A 13219-nucleotide genomic window follows, 5' to 3' on the forward strand; every position below is an offset into this window, starting at 1 on the left:
TAGGGTCTTCTCTTCCTTTTCCTCCCTTCCCTCTCTTTGTTCTGCTTTCCTCCTTTTGTTCCCTTTAGCTCCATTCCTTCCTGCCTTCCACTCAGATGGCTTCTTCTTCACTCTCAGTATGGAGTAGGTGTATGGAGTCCTACTGTGACGCTGTAGGAAAGTCTATTTGAACCATAAAGTTGGCAGTTCAAACTCACCTTGGAAACCCTATACAGGGTCCATAACACTTAACAAGGAGACCTGGGGTGGTGCTGAAAATTAATACCCTAGATTGCAAGGTTGGTTTGAACGGCAAGGTCGACCATTCAAGCTCACCAGCTACTCCTCAAAAATCCTATACAAGGTTGCTATGGGTCTGAGCTGACTCAAGGCACTCAACAACAACAGCAATAGACAGTTATGTCTTGCCTGGCTGCCCTGAGGCAGAAGGGGGGGGCAGAAGGAGGGGGGAAAGGAGGAAGGGGAGGAGGGAAGTCAGCAGAGGTGGAGAAGGGCTGCCCATGACCTCAGGGCTTCTAGACCACCCTGTGGCCTCTTGAAAGCCACACTCTGAGGAAAAAATGTTGTCAGGAGGCTTCTGATCATGTGCTCTGCACGGGGCCAGCTTTCATGTCTGTGATCACACCAGCTCCCTAAGGTTGTGCTGGCAGGCGGGAACACAGGATCAGCAGGGGCAGCTGGGAAAACAGCAAAGACCATCAGCTTCCCACTGCGTCCAGCTGCCTGTCTGCTGGCCCCGACTCCAGTCCCGATTCCAGCTTCCGTCTGCTGTACATGCTTCCACCAGCTTCCCTGACCCTCTTCTGCCCCCGGTTTCTCCATCCATCCATTGCTAAAACTAATCTCTTGTGAAATGGCATAAGAATACATATTCATTCATTCATTCATTCTAGGTTCAGTAGCTGGAGTGAATCTACTAAAATCTGGCCCCTCTTCTGCTCAGACATCACCTTACCTAGAGGCCCTGTAATGGACTTGAAGGCCCTACATGATCCAGTCTGTGACATCTCCAATCCCTATCCTTGGAGTCTCCCAGCCCTGTCTCAGTCACACTGGCTTCCTAGCTGTGTGGAAAGTACCTTGGGTAGATTCTTACAGGACTTTCCTCTCATATTTTTCTCTATCTGGAATTTGTTGTTGTTGTTAATTGCCATCCAGTCAGTTTCAACTCACAGGGGTTCCAAGGAGCAGCTGGTAGGTTTGAGGTGCTGACCCTGTGTTTCAGAGTCCAGTGCTGATCATACAGCACCACACCAGGAGTCCCTATTTGGAATTGGGGGGGGTCCCTCAAAAAGCCACATGGTACCCTCCTGCCAGGATGTCCTTCAAGTCTTGACTCAAAAACCATCTTCTCAGAGAACCCTTTTGAGATCATCCTACTTAGCTTGGTAACCAGCCCCGTCCCCTTGCAGACTCTGTTTTTCTTCTTGCACGTACTGCCTAAACTAAAGTTGTATACCCGTTGTTTATCTGCTTTGTTCATTTTTTGTCTTCTTCCCCTAGGGTTTAAGCTATGGAAGGACAGGGCTTTTCATTTAGATTGCTTATTTATTAGCTATGAGACCTTGTGGGAAGATGTATAATCGCTGTGCCTCCGTTTCCTCGGCTGTAAACTGCCAATAACAGTGACCGCAATCTCAAAGCTACTGTGGAGATGTTAAGTAGCACAGCGGATGTTGGTGTGACTCATGGCACCACCATGCGCCAGCAGGACAGAATGCTGCCTGGTCCTGTATCAGTCCCATAATCCGGTGAACACTGGACTGCTGTTATCCACAGGTTTACTTTTTATTTTTTTATGTTTTATTGTGAATTATGTAATAGTTTACATGGGAGAACATTAGTTTTACATTCATTCTATCATATATCATTTCATTGCCATGGTTACAATCCCCTCCATGCATCATCAACCAACCAAAGGGTATACACTACAAGCCTGCCTCCCGGTCGTCAGCACACAGCCCCTCTCCCTCTCTGGATCTAGAGTTGCCAGCTGCTCCATCTCTCCACGTCATTGTCTCTGCCTCCATCTCTGGTGTCACTGTTTCTCTGAGTACGGTCCTGCACTCCTCTCTTCTCCCTTGATGGTCCCAGGGACCTCGGCTCCTGGACTGAAAATTCAGTCACTCCCCTCCTTTTGCTACAAAATGTCTACGGGTACATTTCCAACCCTCAAAGTCAGTCTTGATAACTATTATTCACTATTGTCAGCCCCACCCAGACAGATTGGATACTACTCAGTGGATATTTTACCTTCCTCCACGACCTCTGGATGTAGGCTCCCTCTTGAAAGCTTGTGAGCCAGTCACTTCTTGCCTTTGTAGCCACCACCACCACCACCCCTACCACCCCCGCCATTTTGGGTAGCCAATGTCCAAGTTGCCCATCCCTGTCTACTCTGTGGATGGTGGGGGTGAGAATGATCCTCACTATGAAGATTTGTTCCCTTTTTTGAGCTACTGCATCCATAGGTGTAGGTCAAGTTCATCAAATTGTATCAGATTATTCTTTTTTTCCTCTTCTTTCTTCTTCTAGTCAAGCTCTGATCATCTAGTCAGTGGGTATTATCCAGGTCAAGTGGATATTATCTGCAAGTGTGGGTGTTCTTGTGCATATGCCCTCTCTTCTTATCAGCCGGATGCTTCACTCTCCACTCTAGTCCTCTGTGGCTATGTCACTGACTCTGAGCCCAGGAGTCCCCAGGTCTTGCCACACTGCTGGCCAACCAGGTCTCCACCCAGGTTCACAGGAGTCTATTGTACATTGTAGGGCTTAGCTTGCAGCTTCATTGCTGTTTTTCCCTCACTTCCCAGGTTTATTTTTAGAAGCAGATCTCCAGGTCTTTCTTCCTAATCCATCGTATTCTGGAAATTCTGCTGAGGTTTCAGCCTCGTGGTAACATGCAAGCCTTCCCTGACAGACCAATGGGTATTGCACTTGCATTGAGTATCTACCAGGTGGAGAGTGAGAATTCTACCACTGCTGTGGGAACAGCTGTGAATAGCGCACACCTCACGGCAGGCTCCATCCAGTGTTGCTAGAAGACAAGGGGTGGTATGTTGGGTGATGGTGGTTTGGGCAGCTCCTACCCACCCCTCAGCACTCCTGTTACTACTGCAAGGCCCCTCAACTCTCCCCCAAGGGCTTCTTCTTGGCACACAGCACCTAGAGGCAGCCCACACCACCGAGATGATGGAGGGGTTGTAATTTTTCCATACTCCATTTTTCCAATACAGAGTGTGCTCTGTATTGTCCCCTAGGAGGCCTGCTCCCCAGTTAACCCTCACTCCCCTACCAGCACTTCCTGTCGCACCAAAACCCAACAACAACACAATTTTAGCACAAATTCTTGTCTCAGGTTCTGGTTCTGGGAACAAAACAGGTGAATTCCTGTAGTGGGGTCTTTAAGGGGAGCTTCTGACACCCTTTTTTTTATCAGCCCAACTAAGCCTTTTCCATCCCAACAGTTCTCTATGTGATTTTCTTCCAAATGTCCTTGGAACCTTTCCTTAAAATGACAATTCCTCCACCATGGACTGTATGGGAGAGGGTTAATGAGAATAGTGAAAGGTTTTTCCTGGTGTGGCATTGTGGGATAAAGCATTAGACCACGAGGCTGGTTGAACCAGAAGATTGGCAGTGCAAACTCACCAGTCATTCCTTGGAAACTATATACAAGGTTGCTATGACTTGAAACCTACTCAACAGCACTTAACAACAACAACAGAATTGTCATAGATCAGAGGAGCATGGATTCAGCTGGATCTAAAGGTCACAGGAGGAAAACATCTAGTGAGGGATTCTTCTTCAATTTCCTTGCCATCTCCATAGATTGTATGTGGAGGGAGGTTTTATCTGAAATAGATTGGATCTCAGTCTATCCAGGAGATGCTCAAGTGGCTCTTGTAGTAACCTACTAACACCCTCTGCATTCACTACTTACTCACCTATTTATTAACAGCAAGTTTGTGGAGCCTCACCCCATATATTAGATACAAGGCCAACTACATCTCTGGAATAAGGTGGCCCATCTGTCTGTCAGGGGAGGCTTGTCAGGGTCAATGGGGCTGGGAATTTAGTAGATTTGGGCCCCATGAAGGAAGGTCTCTTGTACCCTTAGCTGGGGTGCTGGTGCCTTCTTGGCCATATTGAGAGGTCATTTTACATTCCTGTGATCTTACAAGGCCTCCCAGCTATCCCTGGGAAGAAGAGATGGTGCTGTGAAGATATGTGCCCATCTAAATGAGAAAAAAGTCAGATCCCAGATCCACTTTTCCAGGTAGAACTCATGCTTCTCATTGGAGGGTAAAGCTTCAAGACACCCAAATGTTTGAGGGTAGTGATCTCCCCCAGCAGACTAGCTTTCTGTCTGTCTGCCTCTCCTTACTACTGAGCTATAATGAAGAAGCAAAGAAACAGATGAAGACAGAAAGCGATTCTTAAGATGAGAGTCAGACATCAGCCCAAAGCCCATGAGCTTGATGCAAGAGGGTTTTGGAGCAATTTAAGCTCTGAGTTTCACTCACTAAACTTTTAGAGACAGTTCTCTGGTTGTCTACACATCACCACTTGAAGTTAGCAACCATGGAACATGGCTAGAGTGGCTGAGGGCTACCTAACAGGAGCTGTGACCTCAACAGAGGAAAGCAGCCACACTGCAATGACCCAGCAGAGTGTAAGCAGGGGAGAAGTGGGGGATTGGCAGCATGCCCTTGGGCCAGAGCATCCACTCTCCTGCCAGTGCCTCTCATTGGCTAAACCCAACTGCTTGCCAAGGGAGTCATCCTCATAGGCCCGCCTCCTGGACCACAGGGCAAGGTAAAGAAGGATGAGGGGAACAGAACACATCCAACAGAGAAAGATTCTATTATTGCCATTCCCATTTGGGATTAGTTATGTGATTTACGGGACCCAGTGAAAACTGAAAATGTCAGGCTGCTCATTAAAAAAGTCTAAAGGATTTAAAGATGACAGCAACAAAGCATTAAACCAAGGCATGTACCCATAAGACCGGCCATGTCCACACTATGTTGTTGTTGTTAAGTACCATCAAGTCGGTTGCAACTCATAGCAACCCTGTATAGGATTTTTGAGGAGTGGCTGGTGAGTTTGAACCTTGCAGTCAAGTGCTCATCCTAAAGCACAACACCAGGACTCCAGGTGAGGAAAATGAGGCACAGATAGGAAAGGTACCTTGTCCAAGGTTGCACAGCTGTACGTGGACCTTGAGTGTTGCTGTACAGCCTTAAACAGATCATTGTACTGGCACACAGGAGAGCCTTAGGACGCATGACTGCAGTGGAATGAGGGGAGGGAACCAGGTTGGTGAGCTTTCCAAAGCGCTGACACAACATTGGGCTTGCTGGGCTCAAGGATGCTGAAGTTGCCAGGAGCTTTTGAAATCCTCTGCCTTCAGCCCAGCCTGTCTCTGGACTTCTCTGGGAAGCAAAGCACTGAGGGCTAGAGCATGACTCTCTGGGGTTTGAGAAGTGATATGCTGAGCTGGAAAGAGTACAAGAATGGGAATCAGGAAATGGAGATGTTCAAAGAGTGGAGATGACATCATCTCATTTCAACCTCACAACCATCCATCAGAGTGACCAAGAGGCCTACATGAGTTGTGCTTCCTGGACACTTAACCTGTGGCATACATAACACTGCATGTGATATAAATGTTGCTGTCATCCTCACTGGAGTCCTAGTGTGGCGCTGCAGGTTAATACACTGGACTGCAAGGTTGGTGTGAATTGCAAGGCCAGCAGTTCAAGCTCACCAGCCACTGCTCAGAAACCCTATACAGGGTCACTGTGAGTTGGAACCAACTCGACGGCACTTAACAACAACCTTCATCCTCACAAAAAAGAAAACACAGTAAAAGAGAAGAAGTCACTTGCTTATTTTAGTGTGCCCCTCGCCCCATATTCACTCAGAGTTTAATCAAGGGTGTTGGAGGCTGCTTACGTCAAACATCTCTAACTCTACCTGAGGATGTATTTTTCTGGCTTCAGGCATATGTTGTCCAGTGCACAGGGCAAGCTCAAAGAACTGGAGTTAGTGGCCATGGAGGATTATAATGGGTGAGGAGTGTATGGGAAAATACTTCAGCATTTGTTGACTGGGTTAATTCTCAGGCATGTTATATACTCTGTGAGAGTATATTCAGCTCTCTAGTTGCCCACAGGGGGATCTGGCTTGATAACATAACCTGTACTGTGTGGTGCCTTGAATGTACTTGGTATGCCTTTTCTATCCAAAGTTTTCTTAATTCCCACCAAGTGATTGGGTGGGACCAGGAGCATAAAGTATGCAGGACTCTAAGGCTGGGATTGGTTAGTTTTACCATCCAGCTACGTTTAAAAAGAGCCAACTCAGAAGCTGAAATGGAAGATTCTAGGACTATCAAAAAAGAAACGCATGAGTGGAGCATGAGAGATCCCTACCTAGAACAGCAATGACGGCAGAGGTGATGGCAAAAACAGTGGCATGGAGAGTCAGAGCAGTTTGGGGTTCTAATCTCATAGACTGAGGAAAGATGAGTGCCGAAGAGCAGGAGATGTGCCCTTTGGGAATTCACAGACTGGCTAATAGAGCTTTGTAACACTTGCTGGAGCAGGCCAGAGGCCAAGGGCCACATGGCTGAGAGTCTGAAGACAAGAGTGAGGCATGCCTGCAATAGGACAGACAAGAGGCATTCCTGACTGGACAACTGCTGTGTTTTGAGACGGTTTTGATCCTGGATTGTACCTTGTTCACTTCCCTAATAAACTCCATAATTGTGAGTATTGTTCTGAGTTCTGTGTGGCCATTGCAATGGATTATGGAACCCAAATGTGAAGTGGAAAGTGCTGCAGAAGGAATGCTTGGTATCAGAAGAGGGTAAAGAAGGCTGTCTGACCTCAATGTCATAGGAATCAGCTTTGGGCTGATTTTGAATTTGATTCTCTTTCCAGACATGGCTCCCATATGGTTTTTGTAATTGGTTTCCTTTGTTTCCTCCTATCTCACTTTTTGTTGAAGCCATTCTCTAAGATGGGCTCCATGAACCCTGCCTTCTGCTGCTCACAAACTGTAGCCCTCTCCCACATTGTATCAGTGCTGATCTGTGTGGCTACAGAATACGGGGAAAGTGTTATAAAATCACTTCTGGCTTTAAGATATAATAGATACCGAGACCTCTCTCCTTCCCCATCACTCACTCTGAAGAAAGCCTGCTACTATGCCGTGAGCAGCCGTCTAGAGAGCCCTAGGCTGAAGGGCAAGCTCTTAGCCCATGAGGAACCAAGGTCTGCTAACAGCCAAGTCAGTTAGCAGAGGGTGGATCCTGCCACTCCACTGAACCTTCAGTTGATTACTGCCCTGACCATCATCTTTCCTGAATCTCATGAGAGTCTTTGAACCAGAGCCACCCAGTCAAGCCACTTCCAGATTCCTGACCCTCAGAACTGGTGTAAGATCATAAATGTTTGGTGTTTTCAGCTGCTAAATGTTGGGGTAATTTGTTATGTAATAGATAATTAATATAATTTCACTTCACTATCAGTTCCCTTGGATCAGTTCCCACACAAATTATTTAAACTTGAATCCTTGTCTCAGAGTCAGCTTCTAGGGGAACCAAAACTCAGACACTTGCCCAAGGGCACCTTTCTGGTAAGGGGAGAGGTAGGATTTCAACCCAGAGCAATGTAGTACAGCACTATGTATGAGTGTACCTTGGGTATAGGGACTAGGCAATTATCCCCACGGAGTCCTGACATGGTGCTGTAGGATAAGTACTCAACCTCAAAGTCGGTTCAAGGTTCAAACTCCCCAGTCATGCCTCAGAACTCCTATAGAGGGTTGTTATGAGTCAGAACTGACTTGATGGCACTAAACAGCAACAATTACTTCCATGGTGTCTGCAGCACTCTGCTCTGTTCCTTCTATATACTTTGTTGTTGTTGTTGTTAAGTGCCATCAAGCCAGTTCTGACTCATAGCGACCCGATATAGGGTTTCCGAGGAACAGCTGGTGAGGCACTCAATATATGTTTCTTCCCTCCTACTTGCTGCCCTTTATTTTGGATGCTTGTCCTCGTCACACACAGCTCACCTGCATTGTATTGAGATAGAAGAACATGAATTAGTTAGGCAGCCTGTATTCAAATCCTGGCTCTGAAGCAGGGTGACTTTGGGCAAGTTATAAAATGGGGATAATCATGGTACCCACTTCCTAGTGTTGCAGACAATATTAAACAAATGAATCCATCACCTCAGTCAACACTCAGCACACATCAAATGTTCTCTAAGGGTTTGCTTGATCTCAAAGAGCCTTAGTGGTACGTCAGTCAAGTGCTTGCTGTTTGCCTAAGAGTTGGTGGTTTGAGCTCACACAGTGGCTGCAGGGGAATGAGCTGGTGGTCTGCTTCCATAGAGATTGTTGTTGTTGTGACGTGCTGTCAAGTCAGCTCTGACTCGTAACGACCCTGTGTAGATTTTCCAAGGAGTGACTGGTGGGTTGGAACCTTGTGGTTAGCAGTCCAGTGCTTATCCTACAGTGCCATTCCATAAAGATTTGTTGCTGTTGTTAGTGCCATCGAGTCAGTTCCAATGCATAGCAACCCTGTATAGGGTTTCTGAGGAATGACTGGTGAGCTTGAACCTCCAACCTTTCAGTTCAAACTAACCCTGCAGTCCAGCTGATTGACCTGCAGCGCCACACCAGGTTACAATCTAGAAAATCTGATGGGGCATCCTATTCTGTCACATGGGGTCACTGTGAGTCAGAATTAACTTATCTGATGGCACCTCCCCACAGCAATGACTGGAGTCCTAATGTGGCTCTGCAGGATAAGCACTCGACCTCAACATCAGTTTGAACCACATGGTTGGCAGTTCAAACTCACCAGCTGCTCCTCAGAAACCCTGTGCAGGGTCATTGAGTGGGAACAGACTTGATGACACTTAATGACAACAACAACACCACAACAATGATCACCTCAGGCATCTCCAGTCTCCCTGCACACACCCATTGCAGGAATACACAGAGCAGGTAGACATGCTGCCAAGATTTGACAGAGGACATTGAGAGATGGGAGAGGTGGTTCTTTCAGTTCCCAGAGCCTCCACAAGCTCTTCCCAGACATTTATACCTTAGAGTAAGCTCTCATTTCACCCAACAGCAATTTGGGGATGGAATGGCGGGGGAGGGGGGGGGGGGGGGGTTGAGATGTTTTGGAGATAGAGAGCATGCTCTGTGAACTTTTTTTGCCCAGAGTGAATTCTGGCTGCCTTCTCAGCAGGTGCTCAGTAAATACACATCAAAGGGATGGACTGGCAACACACCAAGATGAACAGGGTTCATTTCACATAAATTGTCCTCTCTAGATTGTACTCAAACAATATGCGCCCATACATGCGTGTATGTCCAGCCCTCATCTTCTCTTCCTTCTGAACTGGGACCCCAACCTCCTGGCTGGTGTCCGTCTCTACCAGAGACCCTAAAGACATCATAATTCATATTCCTCTCCCACACTGGGTTCTGAATATTGGCCCATTTATGTGCTAATTATGCTAATTAGTAAAAAAATTTTTTTTAAGGAGACAATTATTACTTTCAGTTTGACAGATTCTGACTCCATTAACAGTCACAGCTGCCAGCTTCATGGTGCTGATTAGTTACCTCAAATTGCTCAGAGAACCACGATTATCATCTGCCTGTACCCCTAGCCTCTCTTGCAGTGGAGGAAGAGGAGATGATGGGGGGACACTGACCACAGTCTAGTAAGGTGAGGCTGCAGCTAGTGGGGTCACCAGCTCTGACCATGGCCAAAGACAATTGCAGTCAGAGCAGGAAGCTGTGGAGTAAAGATCCAGACAACTGGGGCTGCTGCTTCCCAAATCCAAGGAGCTGTGGGAGGAGGCAGGTGATTTCAGGGCAAGGCTCACCTCTTCTCTGGGGCCTCTTGTAGACTGGGAATCAATGCAGGTGGGCCCCTCTGTACCATACATAGTGCTCTCCAGGATCCTGAAACTCTGTGGGCTGGGGCCAGACTCCCAACCCTTGGGTCCCCAGCCCTGGACACTCATAGGCAACTCTCCTGACAGCTCATAGCATTTTTTTGTTTTTGTTTTTTATCTTGATGAACAGTTTTGTCATTTTTATGCTGTCACTGAATAGTTAGACCCGTGACTTATTAATAATTCACAGGAGTGATTTCATATACCTTTGACAGTTCCATAATGCTTCTGACAGGTACACACTTTATTTTTGTCTTTGAGAAGCTGGGAGGATGGCTCACGTGCCCATAGCTGTGTTCCTGAATGTTCGGCTTATGAGAGGTTGGTGCACTTGAAGGAGGGTAAGGCCCCTGGGAATGATGCCTTCCCGTTATGGAGTGGAGGGCTAATGTCTGACCGTGCCACCAAAGGAGAAAGGGGGTTTGAGCAGAAGGTGGGAGTCTGGACCCCTGGTCTCTGTCCCCTACCTCAGGTCATCCTGGTTACCATCATAACCCTCACTCACAGTCACTTCCTCTATACCAGTCAAGGGCCAAAGCACTTAGCTTGCATTTCTCTTCCTGACACCCACTAGAATCTGGATGAGTAAGAATCATTGGCCCCATTTTCCGTGAGGACACTGAGACTCAGAAACATCCAGGTACTTTCTTTTTGTGTGTGTGTGAGCAGTGGATCCAGGATTTGACCTTCAGAGTCTATGAGGCCTTCTCCCCTACTCCAGCAGGAAAGGGGACTCACAATCCCCACACCCCACAGTTGTAGGGACAAGAGGAGGTGACACTTATTAAACATTTGCCGCCAATAACTGTGATCTCCTTTCTTCTTTTCTTGCTTCTTCATCTATACCCACCCCCAGCCCCCACCATCTCTGCCTCCTCAGGTCCCCACCTGCTCTCTTAAGACTGACTAGCAGGTCTCCACTGAAGATAGGTAGCCTGTGGGTCTAGCTAACTCTGGCTGGATTGTATGAGACTGCCTACATCTAGAAATTGGGCAGAAGGTATGCACCTGCATGTTTACCTGCCATGTGAGTTCATGAACATGCACATATGAACATATGTGTATACACACTCTTGCTCCTGTGCCCCTGAACCATTGCATGCCATCTAGGTGGAGATATAGAGGGCAGGGTGAGAGAAGATTCAGGAAGATGAAGGAGGGCTTTGGACTGTGGTTGGATGAATTCAAGCCTCTGAGTCTTCTAAGGAGGAGAGGGACAAGTGGAGGGTGAGGTCAACCAAAAACATCCTGACTTGCCTCCAAGACCTGCCACAGGCCACATGTCACAGAGATCTAACCTATCCCGAGAGCAAATGAATAAATGAAGACCAAGAGAGACCTAACTTGTGCTAGGTCTCCATGAGTGCTAATGGCCGAGGCAGAGCTCCTAGCTTGTTCAAGTTTCCATGCAATCAAGGGAAAGGACTTGGTGGTGAGTAGCTATGTTAGAGGAGATTCTGGGAGTGAGAGAGGAAGAAGTGATAGGGAGGAAAGAAAGCTATAGAAAGGTGTGTGATCAAAGCTACTACTGTATTAACCACATGAGTCAGCCAGGGCCTGAAAAATGTGCAGAAGCCTTGCCAGAATGGCTTATCAGCTCAGGCTGTCCATCTCTCCAGAGTTACTTCTCTCTCCAGTTACTTAGGACAAGGGTGTCGGCTTCCCAGTACTTCTGAGTTGGCACCCCCTGCATTTAGACAGAGACTTTAAGCATGTCCTTGTGCAAGACCCATCAGAGAAAAGTAAACAGAGTTAGGGGCTGGAATCAGAGAAGTTATGAGGATGTGAGTGAGAACAGAGGGGTCAGGTGCATTCCATGCACCAAAGATGTCTCTGCCATTTACATCAGCTTCTGTTGTTTTTCTTGGTCTTGTTAGATGCCACTGAGTTGGTTCTAATTCATAGCGACCTCATTCACAAACAGAACAAAGCACTCACGGTCCGCTCCTGTACCATCCTCACAATTTTTGCTGTTTCTGAGCCCACTGTTGCAGCCTTTGTGTCAATCCATCTCATCGATCATCTTCCTCTTTTTGGTGACCCTCCATTTTACCAAGCACGATGTTGTTTTCTCTCCTGACATATCCAACCTCCTATTCAGCTGGACTGCTCCCAACACAGACATGTATATTCCGCTGTTGTTGTTATTAAGTGCCATTAAGTCTGTTTTGATGTATAGTGACCCTGTGTAGGGTTTCCGAGGAGAGGCTGGTGGGTTTGAACTTCTGATTTTGTGGTTAGCAATCCAGTGCTTATTCTACAGTGCCACACCAGAACTCCAGATTTTCTAATAAGTACCCCAAATGAAATACAATAAAATCAGTTCTCACTGAGTTGACCTCAACTCATGTATGTCAGAGTAGAACTATGTTCCAAAGGGTTTTCAATGGCTTATTTTTCATAAGTGGGTCCCCAGGCCTTTATTCTGAGATGTCTCTAGGTGGACTTGAACATCCAACCTTTTGGTGAGCATTAACCATTTACACCACTCAAGGTCTTTTCTTTAGATAACTGTTAGGTAGTTCCACTTGCATGAGGTCCCTCCTCCTGGAAGGAAGGGTCACTCTGAATATTAATACTAGATAACACTTACTATGTCTTTTCTATACACCAGATTCAGGTCTAGACACCTTACATGCATAATCTTATTTAAGTCCTCTGAAGTAATGACTACTATTGTTGATGTTTCTGTTTGGCAGGTGAGAAAACTGAGGCTTAACTCGTTAAGTGGTAAAGGCTGAATATAAACCTGACTGAGCGCCCCCAGGAGGCATCTTGAGGTTTTCCACCCCAGCAGCATATAGCTAGAGAGTCTGTGATTCCTACCCTAGGGTCCTAGAGAGAATGGGGCTCCCCTGGGACTGCACTCAGAAGGTCCCCTCCTGGCCTAGCCCCCTGGCTGGTGGAGGAAGACACTCACATCTTGGAGACACTGGCCAAGAGCTGTTGCTAACTTGCCACCCATTACAAAAATGGCACATACAAATTAGGAGACTCTCAAACACTCTGAAGGTTAAAAAGACTGATACTATAAGAAGAAAAATTTTAACCTTTACAAATGAAATCCACATAACATAAAATTAATTATCTGAAAGTGAACAATTCAGTGACATTTAGTACAAATGTATTTCCACACCATTTCCAGGAGCTCTGGTCGTATAGTGGTTATGAGTCTAGCTGCTAAACTCGAGGTCAGCAGCTTGAAACTACCAGCTGCTTTGCAG

Source organism: Chrysochloris asiatica, unplaced genomic scaffold (assembly GCF_000296735.1).
Source record: "Chrysochloris asiatica unplaced genomic scaffold, ChrAsi1.0 scaffold00186, whole genome shotgun sequence".
Lineage (NCBI taxonomy): Eukaryota > Metazoa > Chordata > Mammalia > Afrosoricida > Chrysochloridae > Chrysochloris > Chrysochloris asiatica.